The sequence below is a fragment of the Peromyscus maniculatus genome, chromosome 6, assembly GCF_049852395.1.
Source record: "Peromyscus maniculatus bairdii isolate BWxNUB_F1_BW_parent chromosome 6, HU_Pman_BW_mat_3.1, whole genome shotgun sequence".
Taxonomy (NCBI): domain Eukaryota; kingdom Metazoa; phylum Chordata; class Mammalia; order Rodentia; family Cricetidae; genus Peromyscus; species Peromyscus maniculatus.
In genome coordinates this window covers 90547876-90569032 of record NC_134857.1, presented here as the reverse complement: position 1 = coordinate 90569032, position 21157 = coordinate 90547876, and the positions used below count along the sequence as shown (strand labels likewise).

The 21157-nt window shown below is 38.2% G+C and overlaps 1 protein-coding gene and 1 pseudogene across 8 annotated transcripts in view; both read left to right on the top strand.

Moving 5' to 3' along the window:
- The window catches only part of Ntng1 (netrin G1), a 351363-nt gene that overhangs the window by 34204 nt on the left and 296002 nt on the right, over nucleotides 1-21157 (top strand). The window lies entirely within an intron of this gene.
- Nucleotides 17469-17587, top strand: LOC121830679 (5S ribosomal RNA; annotated as a pseudogene).

Here is a 21157-nt window from a genome sequence, read left to right as displayed (position 1 = left end):
TTTTTACCCACTCGCGGTCAAATGCACTCTAACCTAGGATGCAGAAAGACTGGCACATCTTTGGAAATAGCATTTTAAAGTTCTGATTGAAATGGGTTGGTATTCCTCTGTTTCAACGATAGATCAATTGAACAACCCCATGTATTTCTTCCCACTCGAAGCAGAGAAGGGACAAAAGTTGAGCTGAATTTCCTCTGACAACAAGTTATGAGCCCGAACAGAATCTCTGTGATTTGCCTGACAATCTGTATGCTAAAGCCATTTTGCTTCAACAAGGCCCATCATACTTGCCATCTTGCAAGAGAAGTTTTACAGCTCTCTGTTCTTACAAAAGACTGAACTCAACCTGGAGAATAGTGAGGTGCTTTTAGGAGCTTAGTTGGAACAGTAAAATGAGGTGAGGAGAAAAAAAATGTTGCTTTTTGTTTTCTTGGCCATAATTTAAAAACAGATAAGCAAAACTTAAGCATCACAAGACTTCATGTAGAAAAGACATTGTGAGAATGTCTTTTCTCTCCTGGGAGAAAGATTTGAGTTTTGGGATTTCCTTTTCTAAATGAATTTAAATTTCATCTTGATTTCCTGGTATCGATTAATGAGCACACCAAACTAGTCAATATCACTACTGGGAGTGGGTGAATGTGCCACATAAAGGAATGTAAGCTCCATCCCACAGCAGAAAACCATGTCACTACTGTTGGCATTAAACTTCAGCACTCAACCTCATCCAGCCACTACTCCAGACTTTTATTTAAGTCATTTCTGGGGTAGAATCAAACAACCTGAGTGATGGCCATGAATACTCTAGCTCACATCACATTTTATTCCTGTTCTTTATAAACACTCTATGAGGTATTAATTATCCCCAATGTGTAAGTGGAGATAAAGTCAAGGAAGGTCAGTCGCCTTCCCAGGGACGCAGCACAGATGTCTGAACCCAGTCCTCTTTTCTTTCCACTGTGGAATGCAGCATTCTGGGTAGATGCTTGCCAAGTACTTCATGGTGCTCAAATATCAGCATATTCTTGCTCATGTCAATATTATGTTCTTTTCTTCATCCTTTTTCCCTGACGCCCTTTTGTTCCTTTATGGAACCCATAGGACTATTTTTATTAATAACACTTTCCCTAACCAATGTCCTGCAAAGATTGAGTTTTATGTCCTTCCAAAGTATTTAAATTACATCTATTCTTGCAGTGACATTTGATCACACTTTTGTGTTTTCTGGTTTGGTTATGCAGTTCACCAGTTAGAACAAGGACTTTTATTTCTAGATCTACGTAAGAGCCTCCTAGGATGTTTTAAGGAAATGTCAATATTTGGGACCTACCTTCAGGGACAAAGTTGTCATAATTTTTTGTAATCATCTAAGTGATTACAAAATGTTCAAAACCAAGAATTTAGTTCATTAATTCATGAGGGACAAGGATAATTCAGTCATGTTTTCAGAACTTTGATTAATCTATAATATATAATAAGTGAATAATAAATAATTGATAAGTGAATGAATGATTTTTTAAAATACCAATTTTAACATCAAAGTAAAGTGATATTATTTGATGCTAGAGAGATGGCTCAGCCATTAAAGGCTAGGCTCACAACCAAAACTATAAGACACCAATTTGCCATATATATTTGCAACCAAATATTTTACTCATTTATCTGATCAATATGTAGTCAATGAATGTATAAGTGGCAGATTATCATCAAATATTGAAAAGTAGTTATAATACTAATTTAATTTATGATTCATACAACCAAGCTGTATTTGTCTACTGGAGCTTGACACGGCCATGACACATAATGACTCCTAAGAAGTCCCCAAATTCAAGAAAAAACAATTTATTGAGAAGAAACACAATTAATGTACATATACAACCAGAATGAGATTTCCTTGTGTGTTTATCTGAGATGTGAAGGACTTTTGCTTCCTGGTATATTGTATCATGGTCAAATTTAGTATCAGAAAATAAGAGGCATGCTCGAATGCAACACCCTGTGAAGACATCCTGGCATCTGCACAGCAGGCTATGGCCTTGGGCAACTTCATAGGAGAGATCGATTCTTTCCCTAGGTAGCTGCCAAGATATTACTAGATTTCTTAGCTCCCTAAGAATAGTGAGCCGGGTTTTTAGGACTGTCAAATATCCAGGTAGATTTTTAATGGCAGTTGATGCTCAGAGTCCTCCTTTCAAAGTACTGGGAGACACTTTGGTATAATTAGTGCTACCAGGATATTGTTTTCCACTTGCTTTCTGTTTTTTGTTTGTTTGTTTGTTTGTTTTTTGTTTTGTGTTTTTTTCCTAGGATAGTTAGGCAAATTGTACGATAGGTGTCATTAAAAGCTGTTACAAAATTTGCAACAAAAGGTCAGTCTCTCCTAACAGTGGAATGTTAAGGTCCAGGAGAAAACATTTACCTAAGACCATATTTCATGTAGCATAGACACAGCAGGAAATGGAGTGGTTTTTAAGGCTATTATGGTGACAACTTATTAATTGGTCAGTTGGGTTCGTGTCTATATGAGATCCTAAGAGCTTTTAGTGTTGACAAGTACTGATTCTTGCTGGGGGCTCTCTGAAATCAAATTAATAGCTGCTTACTTGTTGGAGGCTCTTATTTTAAGAACTGGGCATTTAGCATGGAAGGAACTTGAACAAGACAAGGTTCCTACCTTCAAGGAACTTACTGTTCTGTAAAAGTCCTGCAGCTTTCGACTAGAAAAGGAAAGGTTTGTTAAAAGGAAAACAAGTGTCTAGAGTAGCACAATTTTAGACAATATTGGGGAGAAAGTTGTGTTCTAACTTATTTGAATATTCTTTTCCCCTTTCCGTATAGTCCCAGTCGCAGTAGCTCATTTGAAAAAAGAAGCTTGGGAAAAATGTGTGTCCATTATTTGTCCCTGGAATTAGTGAAAATTGCTGTCCATTTCTATAGACATGAAGAAAAAGTTCCACTCTTTCTGAATCCAAGATGCTTAGGCAAAATTCATTGCATTAACCCTTATAAATAAGTCAGCTGTATCGATCACCAGCTAAGGAGTTCAAGGATTGCCGAGGCCCATTTGTTTAGTAAAGCACAAATATTAACATCAGTGTTAAGTGCATGCGCTGGCAAGAATGAATCGCAGATGCACTCACATTGGGCTGCAGGATGCTGTGTTGCTTTTCCGAAATGGAGTGCCTTGAAAACTGACCTGTTAAATGCATTGTTGTACCACATTGGGGAATTCACTGGTCTAGGTAAACAATATAATTCTTCATAAACCATAGTTTCAAAGGTGTTTGCTTTTTTTTTTTTTTTAGTTTTATTTACCATATCTTTTTTGCTCCTTGAATTTCTTCCCAATCATCTTTTGCTCTTTCATTCACTCCCTCTAATCTTTCATTCAGTCCTTTCCACAGCTGCCCGTTTGTTTCCTTTGATCTCTCATCAACAGTATAAGGCAAAGATTCTGAACCTTGGTGTAGCAGGATTCTTAAAAGTTCTTATTAATAAAATCAAACCTGAGGCGAGTTATTGGGGTCCATGCTGGTAGATCAGAGAGACACAACAAGCCACACCTATCTCACCTCGCCGGATCCTCAGCTGGTCTTGTCTCCTCAGACTGGAGGCCTCTGAGTCCTCATCCGGAATGGGTCTCAGCTGAATTACTGCTCAAAAGCCTGAATGCTTAACCAGCCAAAATCTTAACCAGCCAAATGCCTCTAGTTTCTGGTCCTCACGCCTTATATATCTTTCTACTTTCTACCACCACTCCCTGGGATTAAAGGCTGGCTTTCTGGGATTAAAGGCGTGTCACCATGCTTGGCTGTTTCCAATGTGGCCTTGAACTCACAGAGATCCAGAGGGATTTCTATCTCTGGAATGCTAGGATTAAAGGTGTGAGTGCCACCATTTTCTAGCCTTTGTATCTAGTGGCTGTCTGTTCTCTGACCCCAGATAAATTTATTAAGGTACACAATATTTTGGGGAACACAATACCACCACACCTTGGCACAGTGGCTGGTCCAAGTTGAAGAATCCTTGTAGGGAGCTGTCGTGTACATCATAGGCTGTGGAACAGTGGCCTTGGCCTCTCCCAGTGAGAAGCCGGTAGCCTGGGTATCCAGTTTTGACAAAGTAACAATATCTGAAGATACTGCCAAATATCTCCTGTTCAGAAAAATTGCCTCAGTCAGCTTCCTCGGCATTGTTCACCAACCTCCCCTCTTCTTCACAGGTTCTGTGTAGATGATTTGAAGACATCACTTCAGTGAACTCCCTTTGCCACTGCTATATCCACAGATGCTCACTGACTACTCCCCTTAACATTCCAGGCCCCCTATTGGCTTCACTTTGTCTTTTCTGTGTTTTTTGTTTTTTTCAGCAAGTACTAACATGCACAAGCTAACAAAGCCATGCAGAAGAACTTTGAAAACAAGGTGTCTCCTCCACTTCTCTACTCTCATCTAACAGAATGCTTTTAACTTACCTCTAGCAGTTTCTCCATAAATCTACTATGTTTATTTGATCTACCAAAACACAGGAATGTTTATACTTATTTATCTGACCTACCAACACTAGGTGACATCTAGACAGTATTGATTCTTGTTCTGTTTGAGAGATATTGTAACACAATTGTGTAATTTGCCTTTCTGCCTCTCCAGTTTTTGATGTTTAGGTGATCTTTAGTTCCCTGGGGGAATATTTAAAAAATAAGTCATTATTGATCAATTGACTTTCCAGATGACAATTTTACACACCTGAAGTGTGCTACTAGAGATTCAGGAGATAATCGTTAAGTCTTCCTCCCTAGTAAGTTGAAAACTTTCCCTTTTACCCTTTCCTCTATATCTGATTCCTCTCAATCGTGTTTTTTTTTATTTGTAGTGTATTGAGATTTTCATTCTGCCTGACAAATACAACCAAGTTCCATTAGCTCTATTGTTAGTTAAAACATGTTACACTAAATCTTCATTATTCTAACTATGAAGGCATTTTTCATGGCCAGGTCTAGGAGAGAGCTGCAATTCTATTTCCAGGTCCAAGGCCATTCACTATCCTTGCAGGAGCTGAGGGAGTGCCATCAAGGTCAGTGTCAGAGAAAGCCTTCTGTCTTCCACACTTGTCATTGGCTGTGAAACATCACATGGTACTTTCCACTGATTCACAGTATGCAGCTTCCTGTGAGCTTCTATGCACCCTGTCTTGCCCTACTTGACTATGTTTCTTCTTTATAGACTCACATGTATCCTGTTAATCTCTTTCCTAAGATTCCAACTCTCCCCCAACATAGAACTTCTCTTCATTGTTCTGGATAGGACCCACAGTTCCCTGGATTCTATATCTTTGTAATTTTGGTTTTATCTTCATTTTCCTAAGGTATAGGTTCAAGTAACTAGCAAAATATAATGGAAATGAACTTCTCATAGGTCCTTGTATAATGAAAGCCCTCTCTATTACACCCCCACCGTGACTGGCAGTTTGTCCTAGAATTCTAAGTTTTAAGAAAAGTGTTTCTGTTCACATTTCCAAAGGCATAATTAGACTTGATACTGCTGAGGAAAATTTATGCCTCTTTTTTTCTTTTCTAGGTAATAATTTTTATTCTTTTGTATTAGGTTTTACTAAGTCAGGTCGTGATGACATACAACCCCTTAATCTTAGCAGCTTGCAATGTATTATTAGCTGTGGGTTGACCATCACTTGGTCAAGTTGTGTCTTTTGAAGTCTTTGTCTAGACTAAAGGGGTAGTTGTCCTGGTGATGTTTAAGTCTTAAAAAGAGAAAGGAATATAGGGCACTAGTGTACAATGACATCTAAAGCTGCTTGGACATTGAGTATACCAGTCACATGTTCTAGCTTAACACAAATGGAGTAGGAAATAGTCCTTACTGCCCTCTTCTTCAAGTTCTAAGATTCTATCCTCTACACCACCCCCCAAAAAATCTTTATATTGGGGATTGGACCCAGGGACTTATATATTCAAAGCCTCCACTTAACCACTGAGCCACATTCCCAGCCTGAGGAGTTGGATTGTTCGAAAGTTGTTTTCTGTTTTTGAGTTGTCTGTTTCCCTCAAAATGAACATTTCTGTTTGTTTATCTTGGTTCTCATCATAAGAGTTTCTGACTAGAATAGGGATGTGGTATGATAGTATTGTGTTTGTTTAGTGTGTGCTCAATTAGTGGGTTCAATTCTTAGCATTGCTTTAAATAAATCCTGCCTTTTGGACTCAGTCTGTATATCACTGGTAAAGACCATGCTTAGCATACACAAGGCCCTGAGTTTACTCCTCAGCCAGAAAGAACAAAAAAGGGGGAAAGAAAGTGAAAGAAAAAAAATGTTTTTTAAAGTAGTTGTTATTTTATTTTATGTGTATGTGTGTGTGTGCCTGAGTGTATTTATAGGTACTACATATATACAGGAACTAGTGGAAACCTGAAGGGGGCACTGATGACCCAGGACTGGAGTTAAAGTTGGTTGTGAGCTGCCATGTGGGTAGATCCAAGTTGAGATCCAAACTCTGCTCCTCTACAAGAGCAATAAACATTCTCAACTAGTGATGCATCTCTCCAGTCCCCAGGAGTTACTGAGGAAAAGTACTGTGAGGGAACAGTCTAGCTTTGCTACAGAGAGTAACATGTCAGGTGACGGCTGTCTGACCTGCAAGAATGCAAAGGCTGCACTTTGAAATTCTGTTGTATTCATGAGAGTCTTACCTTTGCCAAGGACCAGCTATGTGATGGAGAGTGCTTTATGTTTTCCTGTCTGAAGACGTAATTGTGGATTGATACCCACCTGTGGCAATAACCTAGGAACTGTAATAAAATCTATGCCTCTCTTTCTAGAGCCCATTAGGAAATGAAAATGTATTTGCATTTCTGTAAGGCTGTAAATTTTACAAAGCTTCTGTTTCCTATTGGAAAAGAAGTCCCAGACAAGCCTTTATTTAGTAAACATAATAATCAAGTTGGTCTAGCTTCTCTATGCTCCTTTCCAATGTCATTATGAATGTTAAATAAGGATCCTAGAGCTGATGAAGGACCCTAGAGCTCAGATTGCTAAGCCTTTTTAATTGAAAATTAAAGGTAGTTTGAAGACTGAGTAAACATATATAAACAGAAATATGTACTTAACTGGAGCACAGCTCACAAAACACCTTACCCAAGGATTTTATGTATAACTATATCTATATATTCCCATTTCAGATTTTAAATTCTGATCAAGTCTTACTCCACTGATCTTATGATTTACTGATAATTTTATAGTATAAAAGGTGCTGCAGAGCCTGGTCTTGAGAAGGGAATAAGAATGTGCTCTGGGTTTTCAAATAAATGTCACCAACCCCTTATGCTAAAGGCATTAACTTTACTTTCAGCATTACTTTTTAAAAATAAGAGCCTACGTATGGGTATTTAACATAAATCTTAGCAAGGTTTGTTGTCTCCAAAATGAAAACTTAGGGGAAAAAAAACACAAAAGTTAAACTGCTTAACTGATCCAGTAATCCTTTAGTATAGTAATAAGTCTGTGTTGTCTGTTATTCTCATTTGGATATTGTGTGGTCAGTATCATCATTTTTTGGCATTAAATTTCAAACATATTTCAAAGACCTTCCATTAAATAATTTAACCTTTACAGCTCAATTTCATCCACCCTGTATTCAGAGATCTCTCTAAAGATGGCTGTAGACAGCTTCAAGACAACAATCCAGGGAGATAGCTGATGCTTAGCTATGCCAAAAGCCTCACTATGGTAAAAAACCACTGGGCATCTCTGTGAGGAACATTAGAGATTAGGCTCATTGATACAGGAAAACCCACCCTAGATGTGGGTGTTACAATCCCATGGCTTTGGGTCCTGGCCTGGATAAATAGGAGAAAGTGAGCAGAGTATTAGTATTCATTTTTCCCTGCTTCCTGACTGAAGAGGCAATGTGACCGTCACCTCAGCCTTTGGCTGCCATGCCATCCCCATCACGATGAGCGCCAAGTTTCCTCCTTCAGGTGGTTTTGTTAGGTAGTTTTTCATGGCATCAAGAGCAGTAACAAATCTGCTAAATATCTGATGAAAAATAGATTCTGCTACACTGTTGTAAGGTTAGTTGGACACTGGTTCCATTGGGCATAGAAGATAAAAGCATTTAACATCGACAATGACTAAAAACAACAACAAAAACCAAGGCATGTGCAGTTTTTAAACACAAGAAAAATAATCATGTATTTAAAGTTGTTTTTTTTTTTTAACAAAACTAGACACAGTGGCAATGAATTCTAAATAAAATATATGACTGAAGGGTAACTCTGAGCACACCATGGTTAATATCAATTGATTATGTGTTGCATAAATGAGGACTTGTTTGCAGCTATTGTCTGAAGAATTGAGTACCTCTCATAGAGCTAGAAAGCTGCACAAACTACAGTTTTAAATGGATTCTGTCATGCTAACTGAAAAAAAGTCTTAAGTGTTAGGATATATGAAAGAGAAAGCAAAATACTCTTAGTAACATTTTTCCATGCATTAGGGGTTGGGAGAAAGATGAGTTTTCATAGTTAGTCTTAGTCCTTGCAAAAAGGTATTGCTTAATCCCTTTAATAGATGCACAAATAATTACAGGTTACAGTGCTGTATAACTCCATTAACTAAGCAAAGGAAAAATAGCAATATTTTTGTTTTAAATGTCAGCTTCCTCCTTGCCTTGCACTCTGTGCACCCTAATGTCTTTACTGTCTACACTAACTTTGGGCTCAAGGATTCTGCCATTACTTGGCAATCCCTTCCTCTAATTTCTTGTGACACACAGTGCTTAAACCCCCAAGAAATGTGAGGTGAGGCAGAAAGAATTCCTGCAGACTGACTTGCTATATGCAGAACATTCATTTACATTATTCATTAGATAAGAGTACTGATTTGCATCTCATTCTGGTTTTCCTCTTTAGGTGAAAAAGTGCCAGAGAATTCTCCATGTCTCCCCAGTGTTTCATGTTAGTAATAATTATTAAGGGACTTAGCCATGACTGTTGTCTTAGATTTTGTCCAGTACATTTGCAGTTCCTCTAAATACAAACAAGCAAACAAACAAAAAATCTATAACTTTAAACATTTTAAACTCCTAAACCAATGTGCATTTCCTTCTTTGTGTTTAAGATATTTGAAGCTTTAACATTTGATGATAGATCTGAATGTATAAATATATTTTATTGAAATGCAAAATGAGACATTTATGATATGTATCTAACATTAGGAACTGGAAGGGGGAGGAAGTGGGAAAAACAAGTATAGTCCCAAGTACAGCATTTATGAGTCCCTAAATCTCATTTGAGCGAGATTCCTAGCAGCAGAATTTTGCCACAGTTTAGAAGGTACTACCAGTAATAAACCCTTGCTGATGGCCATATCCAAGTGTTGAATCTTATTTTATTAATTGCTTTGCAGATTAAGGTTATTTCTTGTAACCTGTAGCCTCATAACCTGTAGCCTATAAAAATACAATCATTGGTGTTCTGTTGTATGTGGGACTCTGTACTGCCCCCTAGAGTTCTCGTGCTGAGGATGAAACAATAATTGAAAGCTTGATTTATTTTATGCTTTATAGTTTCAATTTCCCATGGTCCTATCAACATCTGAGTACTTAGCATTTCCTGGCCCATAGGGATTTATTAAATGTCTTCTAGCAGGTGGCTGGGTTTTTGAGAAGCCACACAGAAGACTCTGATCCATAATTACACTTTCAGTTGGAACCATTGGCTTGTTCACAAAACGAAGCAGGTTGCAGCATTGATGGTGCCCTTCTTTATCCTTTTCGGGAGAGATGGGGCAGAGGAGGCAGAGACTGCTCCTTTCTGGGTGCTGCCCAGTTGCTTCTTAAATATGTAATGGTATTCTATTGAAGCCACAACATTCCAAACTGAAAGGATTCCAATGACACAGAGATGGCATTTAACCCAGAGTCACACTTTCTGGCATGCTGGAACGGTTTGTTTTTAGGAGAGATTTCCTGCAACCAGCACACTGCTTTCACGGGCACAGGTTACTGAGGGGTGAGCTGGATCTTTCCCTCTGCTTTGTCTGGCTTCCCCAAGCCTTTAATTCAGAGGTAGAGGGAGTCGCAGTAGAAATTTATTGCACGGTCATCTTTCACCCAAGTGCTGCTTGTTCCTGCTGGTTCCCATAACTAACAGTTTTGAAAAATGACTACCTCTTTTCCTGGCTGTATCTGGCACACTGAGGTGTTTAAGGTCTCTTGGCATTCCCATAGGAACACCATTTTGAAATAGTCCTCATTTGCATTGGACTGCAACTGGAATCTCTACCAAGATTTCACTGTTGGCAAGTGATCAGATCAAATTCAAATTCTCTGTTTTGTTTTTATTTCCTGAAAGGGTAATGTGTCTGAAGGGTAATATATCTTTTTTTTTTTTAACTTTAAACACTCATACATTTTCAATGAATAAAGTTGTCTTTAACTTACTTTTATGAGGTCAGGGTTCTTTCAAAGTAACAAATATGAGCATTAAAATATTTGGTTAGCCTATGCTGAATTGTGCTGGTATTATATGTTATGTCATTTGAAGACCAACAATCTGCTTTTGTTAAGGCCACAGTGGCTTCTAGGACCATACTTCATAAAAATGTCATTGGTGGAAGACATGCTGTGACGTTAGGATCCTGAATGAACTGAGGAGATTGCTTTTGAAATTCTTATGTACATTTCACAGTTAACTTGGCCAAAGATAACTAGGATATCTACTCTCCTCCTTTTACACTCTTGTCTCCAGACCTTCAGCATGATTCTTCTTAATTTTTCAAGAGTTGTGACCAAAATATTCTAATTACCTGTCTCCTGTTCACCCAGCATGCAATGGAGTGCTGTCCAGAGTAACCACATTCTCATTAAAAAAATGGAAGACATTAAAGACACAACAGTTATGGTCAAACCACACTTTTGAAATCCAGTTGTTGGCCATTCTTCATTAAATGCTCAGAACTACTCCCTAGAGGATGATTTTCCAGACCAGTGGACTCTGCTTTTCCCAGTCTTTGTACTTCCTGGCTCCTTTTCCACAAGTGGTTCAGGTTTGCAGTTGGGTAAGTTTTTTATTCTGCTTCATGTCCAAAGTAGTTCATGTAATCAGAGACCCTGCTCTCTTCGTTGTGTGATTTACCTGTTCCTTTCTGCCCAAGTTCACGAAATTCCTTTAGAAAGCTTGGGACTTCATATGTATCTATTTATAAGTCTACTCTATTAGACAAAAGACACCCCATAGATATTTTTAGTGAGTCCTTTTTTCTATCATAGGCTTCCTGTGTGTTGCTGTGGGCATCAACCCTTAAGAAGCTTAGTTGCTTATTGATTTAAAAGGCAGACTCTTAAATCCTGATGGCTCTGTGTATGTCTGAAGGGTTTATGAGGTACCACCTTAAATCTTTTTGGTGCTTTAGTGGTGGGTTTTACAGTTACCCTCCTGTTTTCGTCCTGGCATCGAGACAGTTTCCTAACAAGTCTCACATTAGAATTTTGCATCTCTCTTGAGACTCTTCTGTTTCAGGGCACAGAACATGTAATGAACCAATGTTCATTTACTTTTATTCTTCGTTTTGTTTTTCCAAATCCATCAAAGATTTTCAATGCTCCTTTACATTTTGACTAAAAGATGAACAATTCTGTTTTTTTCCGTCTGTCTTTCTGTGACGTATAAGTGTTAAAGGAAACAGGTTGGCCCTTTTGAGAACTGTACTTACACAAACTTCACTAGCTTGTGTCTAGAGAGATGGCTCAGCTATTAAGAGCATATACTGCTCTTGCTGAAGATACTAATTTGGCTCTCCTAACATCCAAATAGGGTGGACCCTTTTGACATCCATGGACACTAGGACACACATTCATTTAGCACCCCTGCCCCAATACACACAATTGAAAATATCTCCACCAGCTTATGTTCAATTTTTCATATCAATGACACCAGTGAGGTTCTTAAATATTTTGCCTCTATATGGCAATGTCAAGTTCAAAACTGTAATCCTTCTAAAGGCTTCATAGACAAATCCTTTCTTGAAGTTCCTAGCATCCGCTGGTTTCCTGGTAATCTTCAAAATTCTTTGATTTGCAGCTTCATGCCTTCAATGTCAGCCTTTCTTATCACATGAGCTTCCTCCCTCTGGGTGTATCTGTGTCTTCCTGTCCTTTCCTCATCTTGTAATCAGACAGACAGATTATAATTACCATGTGTCCTAATCCAGTGCATTATTATTAACTATTCACATCTGCAGAAAGCTTATTTTTAAATAAGACTTCATTGTGAGATTTAGGGATTTTTTTCCTGTGGAACATTTTTCTTGTCTGTCCAAGGTCAGATGCCCATAACCAGAATTTTGAAGATTTGCATAGCATAGTTTGTGTAAGGCTGGTGCAGTCTCAATGACACTAACTGTTAGAGGGAGGAGAATCTGACTGAACTCAGAGATGGGAGATTTCCAGCATCATATTTAGGGAACATGAAGTATTATGGTCATCTTTGAAGAAGGCAGTTTACCATATCTTTATCTAGTTCATGATCAAAATCAATTGACTTTACTTTGAAAATATATATGAAATCTGTTCACTTGTTTTCCTTGTCACCTTAGGCATGCAAAATAACACCATCTTTCATGAGAACGACTGCGCTTGATCTTTCTACGTCTGCTTTTGAGTTTTAAAATTGTTATTTTTTTTTACGTATATGAGTGTTTTGCCTGCATGATGTCAATGCCTTATATGCATTTCTGGTAACCATGGAGGCTACAGAGGGTGTCAGAGTCCTGGAACTAGAGTAACCCACAGTTTTGAGTCACCATAGAGGAGCTGGCAATTGAATACAGGTGTTCTGCAAGAGTAGTCAGTGTTCTTAACCACTGAGCAGTCTCTCCATCTTTCCGACCCCTTTTATTTGACTATTCTGACCATTCACCACCACACTGAAAGGAGAGAGCTGTTAACACTATGAATTGAATCGGTTACTTTCATTCCTCTGTTTGAATCCCTCAGGGGGCTTCCAGTTGCTTATAGAATGAAATCCAGATATAGTCCAGTACCCTTAGTGTCAACCGCATGATCTCTCCATAGCTCTTTCCTTTTATCTTATTTTAAGAAAGCCTTCCCTTCCTTATGCTTGGCTTCTTTGGCCAGTCAGACCTCCTAATAGTTCTTGACCCAAGTATGTTTGTTACTCAAAGACATTGTCTTTTGCCTAGAAAACTCTTTTCTTGCTTCTCCATGAATATTATACTTGGTATACTCGAGGTTTCGTTTTAAATGTTACTTCTATATTTAAAAGTAATAACGATTCTTTTGAATTAGTTCAAAATAAATGTGAGATCCTGGAGTTAGACATCCTATTTGGAGAGGTTTAAGGATGTTAAACCATGTTCTCAGAGGCAAATCACTAGCACATAGACTAAGTACCATATATCATGTGCCATAGAGTTCAGTATTTACACCCTAGACTGTCTTACTCTGGAGACTGCCCTCTAAACCACTGTAGTCAGCAGCCCTTTAAGAAAAGCTTGTCTCCAAGGTTGGATAAAGCACAGGGACAAATAGCCAAACGAATGGAAACACATGAACTATGAACCAAAGGCTGAGGAGCCCCCAACTGGATCAGGGCCTCTGAATAAGTGAGACAGCCGATTAGGAGATGGGAATGAGGGGTGGGCTGGGGGGAAGGTGGGGGTGGGGGAGAACAAGTGAATCCGTGGCTGATATGTAAAATTAGATTAAATTATGAAATAAGGAAAAAAGAGAGAAACTTGTCTCTTGTGTTATCCTGTTGCAACATCTGTTTCTTTCCTCCACTTTGTTTTTCAGTTTGTGTCATTATCTTCTGAGGGGGAAAAAGCATTACTTATTTATTACCTGTACTTTTCACTAGATTAAGGTGAATGTTGTTTTACATCCTAACACCCAGCATAGTATGTGGCATGCAGGAGGCATTCAATAAATATTGGGAGAATGAGGATTGGAGGAAAATTTAAGCCTTCTTTGAATTTTTACACCCTTACCTCCAGCTACTTTTAAGTTAGAATCAACTGAACAAGATTACAGGATTCCTGAATCAAATATTAACATATCTCTGAACAAATGAATGAATGAATGCAGCTCACCTTCACTAACTGGTTTCCAAGAAGGGAGGGCTACTTCCCTTACTCCACTGGTCCTTATAATTTTAACTCTAAACAAACCATATACACTGATGAGAGAAACCAGAGCATAGCTATCACCAGGGCTGCCCAGGGACAAGGAAGAGTTAACACTGTGTCTGAGTTACTAAATATCTCCAGGATTGTAGTGAGAGTCAGCGAGACCAGATACTGTCACTTCTTCATCTTTTTTTCACTGCCTCAGGTGTTGGCAAGGACACGCGATTCAGAAGCAAGGGCAGAATGACTTTGTTTTACCCTTTAAAGAGAAAAGATGGACAGGATTGGAGCAGAAAAGAATGAAAAGAGAGTAAGGAAAAGAAAAGCCATTAATATTTCATATTATGCTTAAAATGCGTGATTATAGCTCTGGCTAGGAGAAGAAATTTCCTTGAGAATATTAGATTTTTATTGCATGTCCAGACAAAGGACTGATTTATAAGTGCTCTGATTGTTTACCTCTGTGCATAATAGGGAATGGTAGAAGCATTTTTTAAAAAAGCATTTGCTACTTAGCATTCTTGACAATATCTTATTTGATAATTCTAACTTATGAAAGTATAGGTTCATTTTCTTTTTCCACAGACCTGTAGTTCTGATTGGTGTGAGTCTAGCAATAGATCTGAATGAACTTCAGGAGCTTGGTGGGTGTGTTAGTTACTTTTCTCATCTCGGTAGTCAAATACTTGACAAAAGCAATTCTGGCTCACAGTTGAGAGGTAGACAGTCCATCACAGTGGTGAGGGCAGGGAGGTAGGAGAGGCTTGCTTTACCAAGCAAAAATCAAGGAAAAGAAATCTCAATGCTCAGCTCACTTTCTCTCTTTACTTTCCTTGTTCAGTCTGGGACTCCTGCCCATGGGATGGTAACACCCACATTCAGGATGACTTTCTTTCTCAGTTAAACCTCTCTAGGTTTAACTCATAGACACACCTAAAGGTATGCTGCACTAATACCCTCTGGCATTTCTTAATCCATTCTTGCTGGAAATTGAAATTAACCAACACAAGAATGTAGCTCAGTGATAGAGTGTATGCCTAGCATGTGCAGAGCCATGAGTTCAATTCCCAGTACCACTAAAATATAAATCAAAAAATCATTCAGGGGATGGAGAGACTGGTGAATTAATAAAGTGCTTGGCTTAAAGCATGAAGACTGGAGTTCAATTCCCAGGACCCCTACAAAAATGCCATATGTGGTGGCATGCACTTATAATTTCAGCGCTGGGGAGGATCCCTGGAGCTCACTGACCAGCCAGTCTTATGTAATTGGTTAGCTACGGGCCAATGAGAGGTTCTGTCTCTAAGGAGTTGGACCGAATTCCTGAGGATCAAACCCAATATTGTCCTTTTGCCTCTACAAATACACAAACACATTTGCAAACCCATGGTACCTACATACACATATATACCTAGACACATATGAACACACACATGCATAGTGCATAAATAAGAAATTGAAGCATCATAAGTAGGTTTGTCTCTATTAGACTGGTTATGAAAGTCAGGCAAATGTTAGCCAGCTATAGCATCAGGATGATAGGTTCAAGGCTAATATTTAGATGTCTTATCCCAGTCATGGACAGGGTGTATCGTGTCTTTCTTTTTATTGACAGGTTTGTTCCTTGGCCACAGGTACTGCAGCCCTTCACATTATGCATAAGTAACATGTTGTATGATGGTCATTCACTTGGGAGCTTGAATGAATAAATTCTAAAATGTCCTCATTGCTAGCTCTGAAATCCAGGGTTTTTAAATTGCATGTGCAATTAATTTTGCTGGAGAATTTTAAATTAACACCAAGAGAATGCCTTGCTGTTTATAAATGTTCAGGTGTGAGCCTAAAGAAAACAGAAACCACTTTTCCTGAAATCACATGAATAATATTGGAGTAAGACTGTCTCAGTGGGAGACAAAAACATTACATTTGTGTCTCTGGGTAATCTATCCTTTGGTTAATGGACCGAGAACCCTCCAGACAGTTCACAAATCCACATAACAGAGCAGATTTTTGCATTCACATTCCTGACGTTGCTGAAAAACGCAAAAAAATCAGATTCAGCCAGAGTTCCCTATTGATTACAACGTGAGGATCAAGAGGAAGTTATTCCACCCAAGGCAGCCTTCATTTAAATTTAAAATCGCCCTTCCTAGTGATCTCATTTTAAATAGTGGCATAGAAATCAATTGAATTTGCAAGAGTATTAACTCTATCTCATTTGAGGGGCTTCTTATCAACATATGAAAAAGTGGGTATTGGTTTCTGGTCATATTTGGGGGCATTGAAAGAGGGTGTTTCCAACAACAACAAAAACAAAACAAAAGAACAAAAGCCCACTTTTTTTAGAGGAGCACAAGCAACTGGTATTCTTTATAACAGAAGTGTGAATCAAATGACCAGTCCTGTCAAATCATTCTTTACTCTTCACTCAGTTTTGTTCTCTAGCCTTTGAGCATAGTAGATTATAGTATGGGGTAGGCTCATAATATTTCGCTGTGTTTTTTTTTAAATAATCTACACTCAAAACTATTCAAAGGGTACAATTAGTTAGTTGGTCATTATCTATTGTATCAGAACCCTGTAGATCAGTCTGGACAACAGATGGTTTTATCTTAAATATACCTGACAATGAGATGTTCTACATGTTCTGTGAAGGAAGGAATAAACAGGTATGCCCAACAAGTCAAAAGTTAAAAATGACTTAGTTGCATTTCAGTGCAGCTTCCATGAACAGTTACCAATGCTCAGGGCAGCATTGTTCAAAAAAGTTAAAGATAGGGATAGCCAAAAAAGTCCACCTGAAGATGAATGGAGAAATGTGATGTGTGCACAGAATGGAGCATGATTTATTCTTAAAAGGAATGAAATTCAGATACAGATTTGCGACATATCCAAGTCTTAAAGATGGTGTGCTGTGCCAAATGAGCTGGCCACAAATAAATAATGTGTGGTTGCTACTTGTGTGAACAAACTCTACAGTCATCGAATACATAAGGACAGCAAGTTGAGTGAGAGCTTTCAGTTGGAGAAAAAGTAAATTAAGGTGATATTTTAAAGTTATTTTTAAATTTTTACATTTATTTATGTAATATGTATGTATGTGTACATATGTAGGCATATGTACACATGTGTGGTCAGAGGACGACTTGCAGAAGTTACTACTGTTCTTGCACCATGTGGGTTCCATCCAGGATTGAATTCAGGTCATCTGGCTTGGTAGAAAACATCTTTATCCACTGAGTCATCTCTCTGGCAGAAGGAGTTATTGTTAAATGGGTATAGAGTCCAGTTTAGAAAAGTAAATATTTGTCTATGGCCATACCACCCTGAACATGCCCGATCTTGTCTGATCTCGGAAGCTAAGCAGGGTCAGGCCTGGTTAGTACTTGGATGGGAGACTGCCTAGGAATACTGGGTGCTGTAGGCTTAAAAAAAGAAAAAAAAAGAAAAGAAAAGTAAAAGATTTAAAAATTAAATTTTGAGAGAGATTTTTGGTGATGATTATATAATAGTACAACTGTACTTAATTCTACTAGGCTATATACTTAAGCATTTGTGTTATATACACTTTACAACAAAGAAAAGCAATACAAAATAAGAGCAACAAAGGCAAAATGTCTTGGAAGGAGCCAAGCATCCAGGAGCATTTTTGTGTGTCATGTAGTACTTTGTATGTCTGACTTCTCCTGTGTGCTACTGGCTTCCCCTGAACATAACCATCCTGGATGGACACACTTGCTTAGAGTGCTTCTTATGAGAAACTGAGGGGATTCTTTTTACAATCTTTATCCCAACAGCTAAGCTAACAAGAGTCTTCTCATATCCTGATGTCCCCAGCATCCCAATTGCTGATCTAAACTGTCATAGTCTGGCCATTTTTGCTATTGTTTTGTTACCAGTGTGGTCCTTACCTTCCTCTTTCCAAGTCACCAAACGCTAGAGACACATGCATTATATACTGTCCTGGGATCTTCTTCTCTTTTCATATATTTTCTCTGTTTTGAACCTATCTTTCCCTGTCTTGCTAAAAACTTTAAGATACAATGCTTTGCCTGTGCAGGTGCAGCAGACTTTGCTACAATTACCATTCCATATGTGTGTGTACCTTGGGCATGCTTGGAAATTACTAGAGATGCCATGGGATTGGATTCTAATGTTCGTTTTAATTCAGTTGGCTCACATTATACAATAAAAACCTGACTGATTCTGAGTAATGATAGAAGTTAAACGCCTGCTTTCCCAAAGGGAAAAAAAGAGAGAGACTCATTGACTAATGTTGGAAATAATTACATTTTCTTTCTTTTAAATTTCATGTATTTCATAAACAATGTAAACAGAGACAAATAGGTAATATGTGATAAGCTACAGAAGAAATATAATTCAAAATACACTAATGTATGAAAGTGAACTAAGCCGGGCAGTGGTGGCACAAGCCTTTAATCCCAGCACTCGGGAGGCAGAGGTAGGTGGATCTCTGTGAGTTCAAGGCCAGCCTGGGCTACCAAGTGAGTTCCAGGAAAGGCGCAAAAGCTACACAGAGAAACCCTGTCTCGAAAAACCAAAAAAAAAAAAAAAAAAAAAAAAAAAAAAAGAAAGTGAACTAAATGCCCTTGAACACATACCTTCCAAATATTGGGTAAATTCCTAGAGCAAAAGTGCCTGGATGGGGGGCTTATAGCCTCCCCTTGAAATGGTAGAACTTTCTCCCATAATGCTTTTCTGTCTTCTTACCTCTCGTGGAAAGCCTTCTACAATGTCTTCATTCTCGATGTTGTAGCTTTTCTCACTGTTCTTCTCATCTGTTGTAGTCTTCCTAATACGATTATCTGTTTCATCTAACTACTGTCTTTCCTTCAACATCAACCTTTTTTATGGTCACCAAAGCTGCATTCCTAGATGCCACCTGAACATTTCCATATCATAATAAATTGACATTTTAGTGATTTCACCAGAGCCTGGTTCTTTCCACCATGTTGCCTATTCTTGAGATATCCTACAAGCTCTAGTCCTGAGGCCCTCTTTACTGAACTAGTAGCAATATAGTAACTAATATTATTGAACTTACTGCCCTCCTCCCCTCCCTCTCTTTCTTCCCTCTTTTCTCTCTCTCCACCTTTTCTTCCATCCTCATTCTTCTTCCTTTTGAATAATCACAAAACAAAAATCAATCATTTCTCTTTCTTGCCTAAACTTTTGAAAGCCTCCACCTTTCTTTTGTAGTCAAAACTTTATTCTGTAACCCTTTCTGTTCCATTTCTGAAATCCTTGCTCAGGATTCTGACTCCCCAGGACCCGTTGCTTTCTTTATTGGTCACTACCATGTACGCCAAGTGGCTTCAGGTTGTTGATTGGCCCTGCATGCTGGTTGGTATCTGTGTCCTCAAATATACTTTCTCGTCTGCTAAGGAACTTCTCTTCTCCTGGTCAACCCCCATCCTTCTCCCTAACTCAGCCTCTTACATTGCTCATTCTCCACTTTCCAGGCCACAGTATTGCAGTGACATTCCAGCTTAGGACCTCAGCACTGTGGAGGGACATTTAACAATGCTTTTGGATGGCTATGCCAGATGATAACCATTGCAAATAATTCTCCAGATTGAAATCTCGTTTGTTCTGCCACTTATAGCAGCATTTTTTCCTTATCTTTACTGGATTTTTCTTTATCATTACTTCATTACATCTTTAATTAGTAGTTTCTCACAGAAATCAAAATACATGTTTCCCCTTTCCTTTTAAAGCCATTTCCAATTGACTCAGCCACGTAGATACATACTTTTTGCTTTCTTTTCATTATGTACATCGAGTCTTTCCTTAGAAGCAATCCAAGACAAGGTCTGCATAGGCAAGTTGACAGCCTACCTGAGGGGAAAACAAACAAACAAATATTATAAGAGCCAGGAGCACAGTAGACCAGTAGCACACCTTTCCAGTGTCTTCAAACTTTCTAGAAGAATGTGTTAATTATTTGTTAACTTTTGACCTCTCTTGGTATTGTTAGCTTTATCTCCCATAACCCCATGAAAAAAGAGATAAATATATTTCCTGACTTTTTAAAAATTTTTTATTTTTACTTTTATTTATTTATTTTTTAGTGTTGGTTGATCATCAACATGGCAGTGTGCTTGGTTTCTACTACAATTTATTCAAATCTCTTTTCAAGGTTCAGCTAGAATATGGGCTACACAAGCATTTATAGATTGACTGGGAAACTAATGAAACATTTTAAGCATGTTTTGGAGGCAGGAGAAATTTGGTATCCAAAACTGAAATAGCTGTCTTACTTTGGGACATAACCCTTCTAGATGCTGTGGTCTTCTAACATTCAAATTTTTGAAGTTTCATTGTATATTTAAAGAAAATTTAAATGGGTTTCCCAAATGTGTTTAGAGAATAATGAGAATGAAATGAAAAATGTAAGTCTTTTACTTACGGTTATCTGGATTTGGATTCCCATGGCACTATTTGTATGTGTGTGTGATTCTTCATGGAAGCCTCCTGAATCTCAGGTTGTTCATCTTTAAAATGAAGAATCAGTCTTCACACATTCTGCATCAGCTCTATTAGTAAGACATATATTCCCTATCATCAAATATATACAGAATACAATTTCTCTTTCTCTATCCCAATCAGCACCACCATCACCTGCATTCCAGAAGGAGATTCCTCTGTGATTTTCCTGCTCCTGTCTTTCTCCCCAACCCTTTTTATCTCAATGCAAATTGACAATGCACGTGTATGTGTGTGTGTGTGTGTGTGTGTGTGTGTGTGTATACCTGCTGAAGTCAGAAGATTAGGATTGCTATAGAGGACATCTAGTTAATATTGCATTTTACATAAATAATAAGTATAGCCATTTAAAATGTTTAAGTACAAAATTACCCATTACTTGAAAGTCAAATTTAAGCATGCTAAATCTGACCAACCAACAGGGGGCACTAGTGTATCTCCAAGTGATACAGAAAATGATGGGTTAGGCAGCCTGCTAGGCTTCTGCTTC